This window comes from Trachurus japonicus, chromosome 23 (assembly GCF_045865225.1).
Source record: "Trachurus japonicus isolate A0001 chromosome 23, Traja_1.0".
In the NCBI taxonomy this organism is placed as follows: domain Eukaryota; kingdom Metazoa; phylum Chordata; class Actinopteri; order Carangiformes; family Carangidae; genus Trachurus; species Trachurus japonicus.
This window is the reverse complement of record NC_140929.1, coordinates 19,060,988-19,081,044: the sequence shown is the minus strand read 5'-3', so window position 1 is coordinate 19,081,044 and position 20,057 is coordinate 19,060,988. Positions and strand designations below refer to the sequence as shown.

The window sequence follows — 20,057 nt, the reverse complement described above, 5'->3', positions numbered from 1 at the left end:
ATGACAGTCCAGGATCCTGTTAAAAACGTCATCCTGTCGCAGTTAATTCATGTTGTTTACCAGAGACCGGACATTGAAGAGGAATATGCTGGGCGTCCCAATAGCGCCACTACCAAAATTAAGCCAACTTCACCAGTGACGGCCGACGAGTTTCTGTTTTGTCCGTCCCTCTCCCTTATAACTTCGCCACAGTGCAACAAGCGTCCGGCAACCTGCGTGTGCGGTAGGCTAAAGTAATCCAAGTAATCCTTTTAAAAAAAAGAAAGTAACTGTAATCAGAATACATCAATTTAAACTGTAACTATAACGGAATACAGTTACTCATATTTTGTATTTTAATTACGTAACGCCATTACATGTAATCCGTTACTCCCCAACCCTGCATGTATTAGACATGAAAAAATCTGTGTTGGAGCTGTGTCAGTGTTGTAAGTGAAAGCAGAAGCTAACTCCACGTGCCTTAAGCGGCGTTCACACCGGACGCGATAGACGCGAATATAATCGCGCCAGACGCTTCCATCACGCCGCTTGGTCATTTTGGATCATTCGCGTCCATCGCGTCATTCGCGCTAGACGCTCCGCCCGTTCATTTGAAAACCGGTGATCTCAACCCGCTCTCTTTCCACGTCGATCGTGGCTGATATCACCACCGTTGCTGCACTGTAGCTACTCGCTGTACAAGTCTCAGAAACACCGGAAAACCACCCGCCGTCCTGTCTGGGTTCACTGTGTGTGTGTGTGGGTGTGTGTGTGGGTGTGTGTGTGTGTGTGTGTGGGTTCACTCTGTGTAGAAGACGGCAGCGGTGCCCACACACAGCTCATATACAATTAGCTTCTCCTTCATGTTGTTCTGAGTGTAAACAACCGTACAGAGAAGTGACGTCGTCGGCTTGAACTCGTCGCTGATTGGATGTCACGGCGCTATGCCGCCTGAAAAGTTCAATATTTTCAACTTTATTCGCGCCGCTTCATTCGCGCCGCGTCTCATCGCGCCAGACGCTCCATTCGTGCCGCCTCCGCCTGAAACGCGTGTCATCGCGCCATTTACATTGATTTTCAATGTAGAGTTGCCGCTCCATTCGCGTCTATCTCGTCCGGTGTGAACGCCCCTTTAGACTAGCTGAAAGTCATTCTCTCCAAGTTAAATTAAGTTAGCTGTTTTTTTTTATGTGTGATTTTTTTTGTTGTTGTTGTTGTTGTTATTGCTAGGATAAGAATTTATGAGTGCTACCAGCCCAACTTTATCTAACTTTGACTTATTTGTGTAATAAAATGTTTTGAATAGTCTATCAGGCATCTTAAACATCTACTTTGTTTTATTCAGTGTTTTGTGTATTGTTGTACTCTAATGAAGAATGTGACTGCAGTTTTTGATAGTTCTGATGGAGGTTTAAATTTCATGACAGGTGTCCTGTAAAATAATATTTTTTTTGTATGTGTTTTCAGGTTGCTGCGACAAATATGACTTGGCACTGTAAGTTGTGTTCAGCTTCTTTTACAACTAGAACATATTTATTTAAACACTGTAGACTGCAGCACAGCCACTTTTCAAAAACTAGCCCACTCCCATGCCTCCATGATGATTGTATGTGGACGTTTCAGACACTTAGTGCACTGAGTACTCATCTGTCAAGATATCACACACAAGAACATAACAGCAGTGCAAAGGAGATTCAGGAACTTGTGACTTTCAAGTGTCCTTTATGCACATTTCAGCAACCTTTTTCTGAGTCTGTACTCCTCAGTCACATAAGAACACACTTAAAAAAGCATGAGACAGTGGTATGCCCATACAAAGATTGCAACTATAGCACAAATGTATACTCTTCATTTAACACCCATAAAAGTAGAGTGCATCAAGCGAGTCTTACGTCAGACTTTGGTAGTGACATTGTCTATGAGCATACTCAGAATCTCCAAGCCACCAGCTCTAACGTCACTATTGGTTTGGATGAAGAGTGTCCAGTTCAGAGCACAGAAATGCAGGATGATACTTCAAAACTAAAAGATCAGCTCAAACTTAATGCAGCATCTTTATTTCTAAAGATGCAAACTATCCTTCATGTGTCAAACACAGCTACACAAGAAATAGTTGATCACTTGAATCAGCAACGATATATTGCAGAGACATGGTCACAATATAACAGATTCCACACTCAATGAAGTTGTCAGTGCTGTCATGGACTCTAATGTTGTTTTTAGTGCTACCTCCAAAGGTGCAGAGTTGTCCTCTTGTAAGCGAAGAAAGTCATTTATAGAGCGCAACTATCCATTGGTAATGCCAGTAGAGTACCATTTAGAAGCACCTGGTCATACCATGATGTATGTTCCAATCCTTCAAATGATTCAGGAGCTGTTTAAAAACACAGATATCCTGAGCAAGATCAGAGAACCAAACACTGAGCCTGGTTATTATGTGTCATATCGTGATGGCTCTCATTTCCAGGAAAATGAATTGCTCTCAACAGAAGATCTACACCTAGCAATACAGCTATACATTGACGATATTGAAATCGCTAACCCTCTCGGCACATCACGTAAAGTTCACAAACTTTGTGCTGTATACTGGGTCCTAGCAAATGTGCCGCCCAAGTATAGATCAGCAATGCACACTATACAGTTGGCCATGCTAGCTAAAGTGACAGACCTACAGAAATATGGATATGCAGCTGTACTTGCTCCACTGGTTCGTGATATTCACACACTTGAACAGGATGGTGTTTTCATTGAATCTGTTGGTCAGAATGTGAAAGGCACCATCTTCTGTGTTTCTGCTGACAATCTGGCTGCACATGGGTTAGGTGGCTTTTTGGAGTCATTCAGAGCAGATTATGTTTGCAGATTCTGCATGGCCACAAGTGAACAGTTTCAAACAACTGAGGTAAAAAAGGAGGAATTTGTCCAGAGAACCAAAGCGAGTCATGACATTCATGTACAAAACGTCCTCCAAGATGAGAGTTCAAGCAGCCAATTTGGGGTTAAAGGTGATTGTGTCTTCCGTGAGTCACTTGAGTACTTCCACCCTATCACAGGTTTTCCTCCAGATCTACTACACGATCTTTTGGAAGGAATCGTTCCAGTTGAACTGGCACTTTGCATTAGAGAAATGATTCGGCTTAAGTACTTCACTTTAGAGTATTTGAACCAAAGGATCACATCATTCCCATATCAGCACACTGATAAATAGGGGTGCAACGGTACAGGTAGCCCACGGTACAATACGTACCTCGGTTTTTGGCCACGGTTCTCGGTACGGTTTCGGTATGTGTTTTGTGCAGAGAACTTTTTTTCTCCCAAAATAATGTTTATAATTTATAATATTTATAATATAGCTCTCCTCTATCTCTCTCACTCACACACACACACACACACACACACACACACACACACACGAACTGTCTGTGAACAGCCCCTAGCTCCTCCCTCTGCACACTCCTTTAGTCTTTCAGTAGGTGAACACTCTGAAGCCACTTTCAAACAGAGATGGTGCTATATTGCCGTCATGGAAGACCGTCTCTATGCTGGCAGCCACAGTCTCTCACTGGGAAAGAAGGAGTTAGTCTATTGTGTTTTTTTAAACAGCCTTTCACCACCTCTCATCCCTGTCAGTCAACTCCTCCTGCTCGACCTCGGTCTCTCTATCGCGCGCGGACACGCGGACACGCGACCACACACATGCAGTGTGCATGGACAGAGTCCTGCTGGAACTCTAATAAAAGCTAAATGTGCTAAATCGCGCTAAAAACGAATTAATTTTCCCCGCGATTGCGATCAGCGACCGCTCATGCTGCCGCCTGTTTGTTTTTTGTTTTTTTTGTTTTTTTTCCCCCTCTTCTGTGTGTGAGCTGCACTTTCAGTGTGATGGGGGGGAGTCACTGTGAGTGTGTGGAGGCTCAACAGTGATTGGACATCAACTCGCGGGGGCGGGTTTTCGCCTTAAACGGCCAGGCACACACATACACGGCACAGCTGCCTGTAAAGCAGGAAGAGCTGATGGACGCTGAATCTGAAATACCGCGGTCCAAGAGCGTATTGCACCGCGCAGGCCGTACCGAACGGTTCGGTATTTTACCGAGAACCGTTGCATCCCTACTGATAAAGTAAATAAACCTCATCCAGTTCCCAAAACATTCATGACCCGGGGAACAATAGGAGGCAACGGGCATGAAAATGCTACGCTGTTAAGACTACTTCCGTTACTTGTAGGCAGTAAAGTACCAGAGGGTAATGTTGCATGGGAGGTTTTGATGGACTTGAAAGAGTTGGTGGAATTAGCATTGTGCCCATCATTTTCTGATGAAACATTGGACTATTTTGTTTGCAAAATCAGTGACCACAGACAGATCCTACAAGAGGCTTTCCCTGAGTTGAGGCTTCGTCCTAAGCATCACTATGTGGAGCACTATCCCACCTTAGTTAAGTGCTTCGGGCCCCTGGTGCATGTTTGGACCATGCGATTTGAAGGTAAACATCGTTTCTTTAAGAGAGTGGTGCATGATGCTCAAAACTTCAAAAATGTCTTGAAGACACTGGCAATCCGACACCAAAACATGATGGCATTTCACCTTGGTTCACCATCATTTTTCAAACCAAAAACACAAACATCCAGGGTTGACTCTGTTTTGGTTTCAGCTCTACCAGACGTAGCTCAGGCACACATTAGAGGACAAACAACTAGTGACACTGTCTATTGTACATCAAAGGTGACCATTGATGGCACAGACTATACTAGTGGCATGTTTGTGTCAGTTGGAAACAGTGGGGGACTGTCAAAATTTTGCAGACTAACACAGATCTACCTTGTGAATCACAATGTTTCTTTTCTCTGTTGTGATTATGACTCCTGGTATATAGAGCATCTTCGATCCTACGAGCTGTCAGCCACACAGGGAAGCCAGTCTATCCACCTGCAGTCTGACTTCAATGATACAACCCCACTCTCTGCATACAAGATTGATGGCTTGCTGCTGTTGACTCCCAAGAAGTTCATACAAGTGAGACAAAATTAAGACCACTCTATGGTGAGTAATTCTTCATAAATCATTAATTGTTCATTTATTGGAAAATGTGCTCAGTATAACCAATCATTATATAGCTACATCAACATACATTACCTGCATTTTGGAATTGCACTCTTTGGTAACACATTCTAAAGAACATGTCTATAATGCATTAAAAGCACAAATATAACTGGCCAATGTCATGGTAGACATAATGTACTGTGGAACCCAGGTCTCAGATTTTTCTTTCAAACACAGTCACTTTGGCATGGAGGTATAAAGCATTATGAATGCTGAACACATTGGAGGTTGTCATTAATGATTATAAACAATTAGTAAGACTTATAAATGCACTATAATGTCTGTGTGCTGATGTGTTTTTAACCTTACAATCTCTTCATTTATTAAAGTGATGGCAGCTGAAGCCCCACAAAACATGATCCTTCGTGTCATCGAGGCAGATAAAACTCAGCTCCCGTCCAGCCTCTGTTGATGCACTGATTGAGATTTTAAAAGAACAACTGGAACTGGACTGTGACTTCAGTTTGCAATACGAAGATCCAGACTTTGATGGAAAACTCACTTGCCTTGTTGACATCGAGGAGTTACCACAAAAAGCCTGTGTTCATATTTCACTTACACATGATTCCAGTTCTCTTGCTTCAACTGATACCCTTTCAGATGTGTCATCCCCAGAACGTCTGAGCAGATGGCCTCCAGGTCCTTTTCAAATTCCCACATTTGCGTTTGACGTTGAGCTGACACTTAGAGATGGGAATGCTGAATTTGAAAAGAATGAAAGACCTCTTCAGTTGTCAAGGGACCAGAAGCACAATATTTTAGACACACTAGCATCCACCATATATGGTTTTAAGGCATACCCCAGTGATAAAGAGATAGCAATGGTGGCTGAAGCTCTTGTAAGGAAACACCCCTGTTTAAAAGAAGCAGGATCTGACAATGGATGGAATGGCTGGAAGAACAGCATCAAGTTTAAAATGGGCAATTACAGGACCAAGATGAGAAGAGCTGGATGTCAGGAGGTCACTGTAAATGCTGGGAAAAGGAGCCGAAAAAACCCAGAGAATTAACCTTCACACTCCAATATCAAAAGACCTAAGCGTGCAGAGGTCAACTTCCTGCCTAACTTTCCTCAAGGAGAGGATCCCTCAAGTCTTGACCTTTTGAGGCAGGCTATTGTTGAGGAAGTAAAGAAGACTGAGAGAAACCTACCCCTTATTAGTAAGATGATGCAGAACACGTTTGCTTTGTGACGCCAGACTATTGTGATGTCATGTCCTCCGGTGAAAGAGCTAATGGACCTCTGGCCTGCTCTACATATGCAGTCTGAGGTAATATGGGTCAACTCTTTCATCTGTTTTTATCTTTGCTAAATACATTTAATAAATAAATTCATTTTCTAGGTTCTTTTTCAGTTTTTATCTTTGCTACTTATGTCACATTGTCTGTAATGTTGCCTAATTTCATTCAGCATAAAATAAATAATTGCTGTTACTGTCCTTTCCTCCAATGCAGGTGTATGCAGAGTTCCAACGGATAACTAACCAGAACCTACCTAACACTTTCTACGCGGAGCTTGATCGCCACACTCTTCGTTTGATGGCCTTATTTAGGCAGAAAGCCTCCAAAACTGGAAAGACGGCAGATGCTTTGCCAGACATTTTCAAAGTCCATGATACACAGGTGATTATACAGTACATTTCACAGGTAGAGTCTTAGTGTAATGATGGGAGTTTAATGCTTCAAATAAGCTTTTAAATTCCACAATGGCACCAGATGAGTCAGCAGATTATTAGTGGATTTATGTGCAGATACTGGAAATTAATTAACTAATAATTAGTTGGGACTGTTTAGCATTGGGTTTGAATTATAAACTTGTCACAACACTATTTTAATCTTCTTAGGAATTACATGATGTCCACACAAGGCGTACCACTGTTCTCCATGCCCTTCCTGTGTATCTACGTGAGGAAGTCTCTGGATTTTTGAGAACATGTGTGGTAAGTCCAAGTAAAGAGATATCAGGCCTATTGTTCTGTAAATTAACCAATTCCTATTTTCATTTCATTTCCAACACACTAGAATTCCTGTATATGTACCAGTATTTCAACTTAAAACCTCTGGCAAGATGTTCATAAGTGTGGAGTGTCATTTTGGGCCCATTACGGCATCAAAAAAAATCAACTGCAAAGAAAATCAAGTAGCCGTCATTAGCCTAACAGTGGAACACATAAAAGTCATCTCACTTTCTCAGCAATGAGAGCACAACGCAACAGAATGAACAGGAGTCTTTCAGACTTGTGTATTTCTTGTTATTTATATGACATCCAACTGTAATCAAAATTGCCACAGCCATAGTTTCAGTAAATGTGATTATATGACCTCTCTTTCATTTTATAGGATGATATGGATGAGCCAGACCTGGGGGATGCATCAGTGGTCCTCCTTACAACCGTCAGCGATGATGCAACAAGCCCAGTTCACTACCACCCAGTGAGAGTCTCTGTCGTCCTCGAGGGTGATGTGGTTGTCAGTCTCCCCAGGCTGGCTGATGCCCTCCTGGTAATGTTCGGCCTGATCTATGCACTACATCTCAGTTATCCCAAGGGACTGACAAACACCTTTGAGTTCACACAGAAAATCTTACTTGGTCTTGATGACTCTAAACTGTCACCCAAGCTGCAGACTCTTAAAAATGACCTGATGTTGTATGTGTAACTCAAGATCCAATAAGGAGTGGTGGATTCTGATGGCTCACTCTGTTAGAGCACAGTCCACAATGAGAATGTCATGTTAGGTCAATGTTGACTACTGTTCAACTGTAGATGTTAAAGTTGCTGCTCTACTCAACTTGTTTTTAGCCAAATGGCACAAAGTACACACTGTCTTTGTACTGGTTAATGTCAATTTTATTGTTGTTTAACTGAAATGCAGGGTTGAATTAAGTGTTTATACACTATGGCATTTTGTTTTTAAAAGGTGTACTATATAGTTTTGGGAAATATTTTTTTTATCAGAAAAGTTCTTCATTGATACATTTTCATAAATAAATAAACAACTCAAGAGTTTCAGGCTGCTTTACTTCAGTAAAGTAGCCACCTTTCTAGTTGGAAACAGTGGTATAGGGACTTTATTTTCTTCTGAGGATGGGATGTTTATTCTGTTATGGAAATGGATCAAATAACTAGTTTTTATTGTCTTATTACCCTGGTGGAAAAAAAGTGTACTTTATTGTATTTCAAGTATATTCGTATTTTGAATAGTATATTGAAAATGTAATAATACAAATTGTACTTTATATAAATATATAAAAATTACACTAACATCACACTTTCACGCTAACACTTTTAACACACTTGAAAATAATTATAACATAACTTAGTATTTATGAATGGGAGTGGATGCAAGTTCCGCTGGTTAGGCTGTTTACATCCCTCAAAGCCGCAATTTTTTTCCACAGACAGCGTCAGATGGTTACTCAAACATGCACTGAGAAGTTTCTTTACTTCAAGCAAGCCGACATGCTTGTAAAACTAGATCTAAATTCAAAGTCTCACGCGAGACCCTGTTGCCGTGCTCGGTGCATTCAGGGGTAGTCAGAAAGCTACCGTTTGTGTCATAAACACAGGAATATCGACTCTTGACTTGTTTCAAGAAAAAAAACGTATCGGCGCATGTTTGAGTCGCCACCTGACGCTGTCTGTTGAAAAAAATGTAGACTTGAAGCAAGTAAAGAGTTGATATTCCTGTGTTTATGACACAAAAGGTAGCTCCTACTGCACCTGAATGCACCGAGCACGGCAGCAGGGTCTCGCACAAGACTTTGAATTAGATCTAGTTTTACAAGCATGTCGGCTTGCTTGAAGTAAAGAAACTTCTCGGTACATGTTTGAGTCGCCATCTGACGCTGTCTGTGGAAAAAAATGCGGCTTTGAGGGATGTAAACAGGCTAACCAGCGGAACTTGCATCCACTCCCATTCATTGCTGCCGAAGCGATGCAGGGACAGACCAAGCTACCGCAAAACAGAAGACGTTAAACTGAAAATCTTCACATTCCTTCTTTTAGACCCAAAATGATAGGAACATACACCCCCAAGTTGAATTCACCTGGAATTGTCCTTAAAGGTTTATTTGTAATGTTTAGGTCTGCTGCCTGAAATAAACTTATTTCTATTTTCTATTTCCTATGTACGAAAGAAGCAAAATTTGAAAATGTGTTATTAAAGTTTTCCTTTGAAAATGTTTAAAAGCCATATGTAAATGTTTATACATTTAGAGATAGTACAAGTTTCTGTATTATTTGCAATGTATTATTATAATTTGGATGTGGTTTAAATACATTAAAGTATGTTTTTTTTACCTGGAAGTAGTCCCACAAGTCTTTCAGCCTTTAGTTTACTTGTAACACATTTGCATGAAGGTAGAAAGTAGTATACCAAAAGTATAATTAAGTATATATTTTAATACACTAACATCTAATTTTTAATGTACTTATAATACAAACAAAGTACACTTTAATTTAACTAATTAGGCATGCATTAGTACATAAAAGTCATGTACTTGAAATATACTTTAAGTTGTTCCACTTTAGCACACAAAAGTACACTAAATACACTTTAAGTTGAGCTTTTCTACAATTTAATTACAATTTAAATATACAGGGGTTAGGGCTTCAAGTTAACTAATCATAAACACACTTTAAATATAATTATGTTTAGTGTGGCTTGAAGTACACAAAAGTATGCTAAATTTTAGTACACTTAGTACATTATTTTTTCACCAGGGTAATATTGTTAATTCTGATTTTCGGGTTTGAATTACTTTTCTAAAGCTATACAGTGCACCCTGAAGTTGCTAGATTTGAACCAGATAGCCAAATGAATGCTACACACTGCCTTTGTACATGTAAATGTACAGTTTTGAAATTTTAGCAGTTCTAGTTGTGAAGAATTTGTAAGCAATTTGTTTATACATTGCTGCACTGCAAGTTTACAACCAGATGGCCACAAGTGTGCCTTTGTAATTGTTTCTTTAATTCTCTTTTTTGCTATTACTATTACTGTCTTTCAAATATTGTTTATGTTTCATTTTGTGCTAAAAGGCACAGGTGTGGGCAAATAATCTTTCTAAACTCAAATTTTTGGTCACCACCCAAGACTTGCTGATGCCCCCCTGGTAATGTTGTATTAACAGTTTATAAGCTATTTGTGACATAAAGATATTTTCTTAATCTAATTTGAGCTTTTCTGAGTTTGAATATTGTCTACTATTACATGGTTCATCTTAAAATATAAACAAAAAGACCAGAAGTAGACTTGATAATTTTTATTTTTTATTTATGCATTTATTGATTTGTTTTTTTATTTAATTTTTTTTGCTAAGAGACTGGGCAAGAAAAGTTTATACTAAACATCTGAATAGAAAAAAAAAACTTTTAATTTGATGTGGGTTTCTTTTGTTTGACTTTTAAAGCAGAAGTGAGTGATCCGGTTGTTTTCGCTAATGCTGCGTTCCAGGCCGGCTTTTGAAATCGTAAATTACAGCTTCAAGTCACAACTTACGACTTTGTAGCGTTCCAGGCAACCCACTCGTGTTTTTCCGACCTGTTTTACCTGTGAAAGTCACTATAACGGCCACTCGTAACTTCCGACCCGTGAACTCGTACCAGATCAAACTGATACAACTTCACAGGACGGAAAAACACGAGTCTACGAGTTTCCTTGAACGCACCATAACAGTCCTCGTCCCTACGTCGCCACATTCACGGCGTCCCTTGGCTGCACACACAGCCCTGCATGCCGTTCTCTCTCCTCATTGGATAAAAACTGTAGGATACGATAAATGTTTTCTCCTCGGCTCAGAGCAGAGCAGAGTGACTGACAGACCCGTGTTTCGGTCCAAACACTCTATGTAAGTGATTGCTGTCGGAAGATATAACTATTTAAGACTTATATTAACACAAATATATCACTTACTTCTGCTTTAAGTCAAGTGTACTTATTATGTTTAAAGGGGACCTATTATGCTCCTTTTTGCACCAACTAAAACAGTTCCTGGGTGTCTTAAAGACATGTCTGTGACGTGCTTCGGTCAAAATACCCCAAAGATCAAACATCACAGCATTCTCAAAAACAGGGCTGTGCAAAACGGTCTGTTTCAGTGGCCCCTCCCTTTAAATGCAAATGAACCACTCCCTCAGCATTGCGTTACCATGACGATGTCTACTACTAGTACCTATACTGATTTGGCCAAAATGTAGTATGCAAACAAAAGCTAAATCTGCAGTAGGCAAATTGCCAGATCTCCAGTCTGCATCTGACCAGTCTACATTGTGTAATGAAATGTGCCCATGACCTAGTCTCACCCTAACCAAAGATGGTATAGAGTAGTCTTTGCCATGTAGGCTACTGTGACCATGTACCATGTAATATAAAAATGCAAAAATAAATATATAAAATAAATTAAAAATATATGCAGAATGGTCAGTTCATTGTAAAACAGTTATTTATTGATGTAAATGTGGTGATTTGTGCACATAGACTACAGCAGCACTGCTCCTCTCCTCCTCCTTCTCACAGCTTCACTTTTCATTCAAACTAATTCAACTGCCACAAGATTTCAACAATGAGACCAACATTCTGCTAAATAGACTAACCACACGGCGGTAAACGTCTAAAAAACCTGCGGGTATGTTTATTAGCGATGGTTTTCTCTACCGCGATGAGCACGGACGCCTGCCCGGCCAAGGAGGCCTGCAGACGGACGCCTGTCCGGCCAAGGAGGCCTGCAGACGGACGCCTGTCCGGCCAAGGAGGCCTGCAGACCGGTGCTCCGGTGCTCCATCGGTCCAGCGTTACGTCGGTCCGGCGAACAATGTCGCCCCGGCGGTATGTCGCCCCGGCGGTATGTCGCTTCTCACACAGGTACAGCTTCACTTACATGAAACGTCGGCGTAAACTTCTAAATAAAACGTAGTAAAGTGGCGCGACAGCGCTAAAACATGCAGGGAAGAAGCAGGAAGTAGACCACTCTGCTCTCCGCTGTGACACCAGGCACAACAGAGCAGCATGGGAGGAGGCGGGGCCGGCTGGAGCAGAGACCTCGGCATGACCATGTAGGCGAGTCCGGCACGCCATGACGTAGACGCGAGCTCATGTCAAAAAAAACTCAGCGCAACCGAGTGTAACAGGTGTGCAGAGAAATCCAAGAGAAATCCCAATCATCTAGCAGGGTTTACCTCCAAATGCATTAACCTCAGGATATGACACTTCCACGGCCTCTAGAACCATTATCCAACATTTTAAACATATATAAAAGTCTGAAAAGCTGGAAAAGCATAATAGGTCCTGTAACGCCCGCCAATGTAATAATGCCCACGAACGTAATAAACCACAAACGTAATAAAAATATGCAGCTTTTAATGTAATAATCCTGCAAACGTAATACATTTTCCACAAACGTAATAGCCGCTGCCTACTACAAACGTAATACGCGATTTCCCACAAATGTAATAACTATTACGTTTGTAGAGGTTTATTACGTTTGTGGGGAAGTGAAAATCTCCAACTTTCAATGTTGTAATAACGTCCCACAAATGTAATAACGCAATGAATAATGGTCGTTGTGTTGGTTGTTGTTTGATTGTTGTTGTTGTTGTTGTTGTTGTTTATACCCACGAAGAGCCTATAGCCTACTGACCGTGCGAAATCCAGCTGCTGACTCCACTCCACGATCACGGAGACCCCCCCCCCCGCCCCCCCCGCAGCTTTCAGTTCTCTCTCTCTCTCTCTCTCTCTCTCTCTCGCTCTCTCTCTCTCTCTCTCTCGCCGCTGTCTGCGGTAAATTGAATTGAATTCATAAACTTTTTTTTTTTTTGCCTATTTAGACTGATATGTGGTGTGTTTACAAATGATCAATCAATCCAGATTTCTTCATCATTCCTTTATAGCGGACTTTGAAATAAAATGTGAGAACCCCGAAAAGCGGAACGTCTGTGTGCTTATGCTTCACCTGTAAGGACAGGTGCCCTATTAAAACAATTAAATAAGAAAATAAAGGATGCGCTAATTCGCTCTCCACCTGGCTCACCTGAGCTTATGTTTCATTTTTACCATCATTAAACTGCTTGGGACTAATTGTAATGACAAAGCTTGATCACCAATTAAGCATGCCCATCCCTAGGAACGGACTGCTGCTCTTCTGACTCATTTTGATGTAACACATAGGCCTAATGGAGAACATCATTTTTGCAGCTACACCGTTCTAAAGTCACCATCACAAAATAAACCCAGACATTGTGATGAGAAAAAAGGGTAAGTTACATTTCTTGGGTTAGGGTTAGGGGGTTAGGGGTTAAAATGAAAACGTCAAAATGAAATACTGTACTGTATAGAGCTGGCAGCAGGGGCTGCAGGAGAAGTTAGTTTTTAAGTTGACAGACATTTTGCCTCGAGTTCACCTCTGTTCCACCAAACCTGAGCCAGACACTCCAAGATTCCACGTGCACCCCAGTATTACAGACTTAACAGTAAACACACAGAGATGGCTACAGCGTCATACTACTTCTTCTTTTAATTATTTTTTTTAGTAGTAAAGAGCGTTAAAAATGTTAAATAAATAAATAAATAAAGTAGGAAAAGAAAAAAGAGGCGAATGTGGCACACTCCGTAGCCTCGGATGCAAAAATATATTTATCCAAGGTTTAACCATGCACAGTTGGGTCGATAAGTAAATATGTATTAATCTGTAGCTGTATTCTCTTACTGTAGGGTACCTGTTTATTCATGTGATGTTGTTCTCATTGCCTGTCATCGGGCTCTTTTTTCGTGCGACTGTGTAGTGTATAGCAGTATTGGATGTTTTTGTTTATAATTTTTTTCTCAATGAAAACACTCTGCCTTTTTTTCTTGTGTACGGGCAGAGGGGCAGGTCCACCCCCCCCCCCCCCCCCCCCCCTCATTAGCCCCTGATTAATTTGTTCCCCCTTTTGAAACATTGTAACGTAACACAGTCACTTTACCCTGACGAACACCTCTATGCTGGTCGAAACGTTGTTTTTTTTAACCTTGAATAAATATATTTTTGCATCCGAGGCTACGCAGTGTGCCACATTCTCCTCTTTTTTCCTAAATAAATAAAATGTGTAGACCTATCTCACCTACCCTATATAGTAACATGATTCCACAACTAAAATGTTAACATTTTCATGTAAAATTGGCTACATTAGGCTACATCTCATCCAGTTGGTGTAGTAGCACAATCCCACATTGATTTTGAGGCAATGATGATCTGATCTGGAAGCTGACCAAACATTTTGTTTTCATTAATGTATTATTAATTGTTGGGTTATAATTGAGAAAATTACTTCAGTGTGGATAGATATTTATACAATATAATATTTGTGTTCTCACAGATTGAAGATGATTCTGCGCATTACGTTACTACTGTCCACACTCTGTGTGATATGTGTTGGACAAGGCTTACGGCCTATGGATGATGAGACCTACAGTGTTATACTGAAGGTACTCAAGGGAGAATTTGATGTCCCTGTTGCAGACAGGGCAAAAACTCAACGGGCAGCTCTTGTCAGAGCATGGAGACACAGGCACCAATATTCCTTAAGTGATGATGGAAAATCCATTTTGTGCAACGGGAAGATTGTGGCAAAGAAGTCTGATATCCCGGATCTTGCCAAGAAAGGATGTGATGCCACTAAAGGTTCTAATGCCCGAAAAGTTAACATCAGACTGAGAGAGAAGTACTCTGGGTTGAGTGAGAAAGCTGTCCAACGAGTATTCCATTCATCCAGACAGTACCAGTTGCTGAAGGCAAAATTTCCAAACAGGCCACCCTTGAAGCCAGTTACAGCTAAACAAGTTCAGGAAAGACATCAAATCGATCTTCTTGATATGACCGGATGGAAGATTACACATGGGAGAGTCACCTACAAGTATGTCCTCACGGTGCAGGATGTGTTCAGTCGATATGTGTGGTTGAAGCCATTAAAGGGGAAGAGCAGTCACGAAATAGCTCGGCATTTGCAAGATATTTACATGGAACATGGACCACCAAAGGTTTTACAACACGACCAGGGGTGTGAATTCAAAGGTGCTGTGAAAAGCCTCATGGAAAGCTTGAAGGTAAAAGTTATCCAAAGCTCACCTTATCACCCTCAAAGCCAGGGAAAAATTGAGAGGATGCACAGAGCATTGAGAAAGAAGATACTGTATGATCTCATCAACATAGAAAGACGAGGGGTGAACTGGGTTAGTCATTTACCCAAATATGCTCAAGTCCTCAATGAAGATCCTAAACAACAGTTGGGTTGGATGACACCATTCCATGTATATTATGGCCGTAAAAGCAACAACATACTTCTGGCTCAAAGCCCACATACATCGCCTGCCACCATAGATGATTGTATGGCTAATGCAGACACACTGCTTCCTTCAAGAAAACAAAGGGATTTGTTTGAAAAAAAGAGAAACAGAGTGAGAAGAAGAGCAAAAAATGCAACTAAGCATTGTAATGAAAAAATGGTTCAGAAAGCATGTACTGCAAATCCTCCATCCATCTATAATGTCAATGATGAAGTTTTGGTGAGAATTAGGTGCAAGACCCATAGACTCACAAAGAAACATGCAGTTCTAAATGGAGTTATTGTAAAAACGAATCTGAGACTATCCAAGTACAAAGTTAAGTTTACACCTCTTGGGAAAACAGCTTGTAGCCTGAAGTGGTTTTCAGTCAAAGACATCACCAGTGTCACCAGTGGTGAAGAACGCAGGCAACGTAAGTCAAAACAAAGAAACTTCTGGATCCCTTATACACATGAGGACCGGTTAGAGTCATTTAGCTCATCAGGTTTCTCCACAGAACTAGATCCACAGCCCAATGGTGATTGTCAGTTTGCAGCACTTGCTGACCAGTTGATTTTTGATTTTAATTTGTTTATGAAATGCACAGGTTATTTATATTTACATTTATTTACATGGTTCAGACATAGGCCTAGTGTGAGGATAAGGAATATCCAGTTGGCCCCTTGTAGCGTAGCCTACTGTGCATTTTTTTTTTTTTTTGGTTATCAGCCTCTTTGCTATTATATTATATAGCCAGTTTACAGTTAACCTACAGTGAGTTTGACAGTGGATAATTCACTCAGTTGTTTCACTAGTTTTGCAATAAAGATGTTGAGAAATCTTGATTAATTGCTCATTTGTAAACACAACACTTAAATAGGCAAGATCTGACTCAATTCAATTCAATTCAAATTCATAGGCATGTGTGTCTGTGTTAGCTAGCCTAAATTGTTATGTTGTATGTGGCAACCTTGACATTTTAGTATATTATTTATTTATTTATTTTGTATTAGGCTTGTTTTTGACTAACCTGATTTCAGACCAGACTGCCTAGGCCCAATTGCTACTTTACGCCAGTAGATGGCAGTAGCAACCTGTTAGCTGAGGGTTGCTGCTTTGTCGTTGTCATGGCAACCACTGTAGTCCAGAGGAAGTCCGGTTCAAGTCGCTACAGATTAACTCGCAGACCGTCAGACAGCGGTGAGAGAGATGACATATCTTAGATTGTGGATAGCTTGATTAAAAAAAGTTAAAAAAAAATTATTTCAAACTCCTGTCTGCTATGAAAGAAATGAAGAAAACTGGATTCATTGCTCATTTGTAAACACACCACATATCAGTCTAAATAGGCAAAAAAAAAAAAAAAGCTTAGTTATTAATTCAATTCAATTTACAGCGGCGAGAGAGAGAGAGGGAGAGAGAGCTAATTGTTTTAATAGGGCACCTGTCCTTACAGGTGAAGCATAAGCACACAGACGTTCCGCTTTTCGGGGTTCTCACATTTTATTTCAAAGTCCGCTATAAAGGAATGATGAAGAAATCTGGATTGATTGATCATTTGTAAACACACCACATATCAGTCTAAATAGGCAAAAAAAAAAAAAGTTTATGAATTCAATTCAATTTACCGCAGACAGCGGCGAGAGAGAGAGAGAGAGAGAGAGAGAGAGAGAGAGAGAGAGAGAGAGAGAGAGAGAACTGAAAGCTGCGGGGGGGGGGGGTCTCCGTGATCGTGGAGTGGAGTCAGCAGCTGGATTTCGCACGGTCAGTAGGCTATAGGCTCTTCGTGGGTATAAACAACAACAACAACAACAACAACAATCAAACAACAACCAACACAACGACCATTATTCATTGCGTTATTACATTTGTGGGACGTTATTACAACATTGAAAGTTGGAGATTTTCACTTCCCCACAAACGTAATAAACCTCTACAAACGTAATAGTTATTACATTTGTGGGAAATCGCGTATTACGTTTGTAGTAGGCAGCGGCTATTACGTTTGTGGAAAATGTATTACGTTTGCAGGATTATTACATTAAAAGCTGCATATTTTTATTACGTTTGTGGTTTATTACGTTCGTGGGCATTATTACATTGGCGGGCGTTACAGGTCCCCTTTAAGGCAATCAGTTGCCACAAATATTTTACGTTTGGAGGTCAATGATTTTGATTTGTGCAAGTCTATGTTTTTGAGTTATGAGTAATCAAAAGATTGATTGAAAAAACTAATAAATGTTAAGTTCATGAAACATAAAAATCCTGAGTTTTCATGCTTGAAATTATTAAGTTCACTTCAGTTATTGCAATGAGAAAGATAAATAAATAGTCTGAGTAGCAGAACCTGAAAATATTTGAGTTGGCTTAATCAGTAAATTTAATTTCATTATAATTTAAAATTACATTTACCATAAACCCCAAATATATAAGTTCTGATGTACTCAAATGTTTGAGTTTATGAACTCAAAAAAATTGTGGCAACTGATTACCTCACTTCTTTTGAGTACTGCTAACTTATTCGGGTTTACAGTGAAGCTTTGTGAGACGGGGTATTTTTAGTGACATGACCCCACCACCAGGAGTGGCTCCTCCAGTGAACAGGATGCCTGCTGGATTCTGCACAAACTGAGTGGCTATGGCATGAGTCATGCGGCGACCATTGGGTGTGAAGACCACAAGATCAAAATGATCACCAAACTGGGGCGGTGCGTGGCGCAGTGGGTAGAGCGGCCGCCCCATGTAGAGGCTACAGTTCTCGCCGCAGGCGTCCCCGGTTCGAATCCCGCGTCGGGCAGACCTTTCCTGCGTGTCATACCCCCTCTCTCTGCCTCCCCATTTCCTGTCTATCTCTACTGTCATCACTATCAAATAAAGGCAAAAAGCCGAAAAATATACTTTAAAAAAAAAAAAAAAGATCACCAAACTGTGGACTTGTGTCTTGAACAACCTTGTCATGTCGGAAGCTGCTAAGGTCATATTCATGGGGCAATGGAATATTTTGCACCTCTGCCCGCACTTTGGTAACCAACATCATCATCACTAGAGGTTTCAGCTTGTTTTACAAGTTTGAGTGATTTACCAATAGACTTTCTGAAGCCAAAAATAGTTTGGCACCCTTTAACTCTCAGTAGTAAAGCGTCACCATAATAATCACACAAATTGGATAGCATTTGCTTCTTCATCTTTACATTAATGTGGCCAATCACAGCAGGTAAGCAGCTATCAACTGGTTTGCAACTAGCACTTACACTTGAGCTAATAGACACCTTTCTAATGTTATTATAGCCGTTAGTGATACTGTGCATCAGCTGCAGCCAGGTCCACAACACCAATTAATACATAGTTCCACTACCCTAGTCCAATCATCCTGCCGTTCTTTACATTTAGACACAATGAAATCTTTAAATGATGGATTACCGGGCCTCTCTACAGTTTGGCACTGTTTTAACTGGATTCCACCTTTCAGGATGTTTGGGATCTTTAAATGAGACCACAGAACAGACTGTTTTGAATTCGCTTTCCTGGCTGACCATTGAGTCTGGTTTGCATTTGAGAACATTTCTAAATGTAAACGTATATGAGCTATAACATGATTTGTGACATAATATGGAGACTGACTGAACACTATGGGCAGAAATTATGTTTAACAAAGTCTCATGTATAGCTGTATCTTCAAGTTCCTTGTTTCTATTAAGTAGAGTTGCTGTGGTTCCACATGTTTTGAAGTCACTTTCCTTGCTCTTGCATGGGGCGAATAGACATTCCTTCCCTGACATGTCAATCTGAAAAAAAGTTAAGGGACAGTTCAGATTTACCTTTTTTTGTATCAGTTAAGTATTTAGACTCAAATCTTCTTTGTATGGATATGTGGATGCATCAACTTACAGTGCACCTGTTGCATGCATCAGTCAGGTGCTGAATGAGGGTTTATGCACCTGATGGACACCTAAAATTTAAAAAGGGTGGGGTTAGGATATAGGGATAAAATCAAAGAAAACAAGATTTGTGTAAGATTAGGATAAAATCTCATAGGCTATCGTAATAAAAAAAGGCTGTGTCCCCCCAATAAGGATGAATTGAGCAAATCTACGTTTTTTTTTTTTAATTCAGGTTTTGATTTCACACAGTTCAATCCTGTGTATGTCTTATACGTACAGTAGTATTGACAATAAATTCACCTAGTTACTGAGAGTTAGCTCATTGGCTAGCTAAATAGTTAGCAAACGTTTGAACATATAATAGTATTCACAATAAGACCTTGACCTAGTTATTGAAAGTTAACTTTCATTAGCTTGTTAGCTAGCTAAAATTAGAGAGCCTAAGCGGAAGCGGAAGTGAAGCTCGCCATGGGACCTCAATTCATGAAAAAAATCTCCATTTAAGTGAATGGGAGTCAAATTTTTGGGGTCCGCCCGCAATTGACCTATGGCTAAGCCCCGCCCCCTCCACTCACTCGGACAAACAGTCAACATTCGGTGACAGGCGCTATGGCAGCTGTCACATAGGAGACATTTCACAGGAGGCAGTTGATGGTTTTTGGAGACAGAAAGATTAAATATCATCTCGAAGTCAGCAAAACTTCAAACTTTACTGCTATGGCTGCCGTTTGCTGCGAAACGCCGATAGCGACGGGCTAACTTCTGTTAGCCTGTCTATGGAGTTTTGCATTATACG

At 40.5% G+C, this 20,057-nt stretch overlaps 1 long non-coding RNA gene across 1 annotated transcript; it reads left to right on the top strand.

Moving 5' to 3' along the window:
* The first annotated feature begins 10,215 nt into the window (after nucleotides 1–10,215).
* On the top strand, nucleotides 10,216–17,643 carry LOC146962857 (uncharacterized). The gene is made up of 2 exons (XR_015035040.1): nucleotides 10,216–10,514; nucleotides 17,509–17,643. It is a non-coding gene; the product is annotated as an uncharacterized LOC146962857 (long non-coding RNA).
* Nucleotides 17,644–20,057: the final 2,414 nt, after the last annotated feature.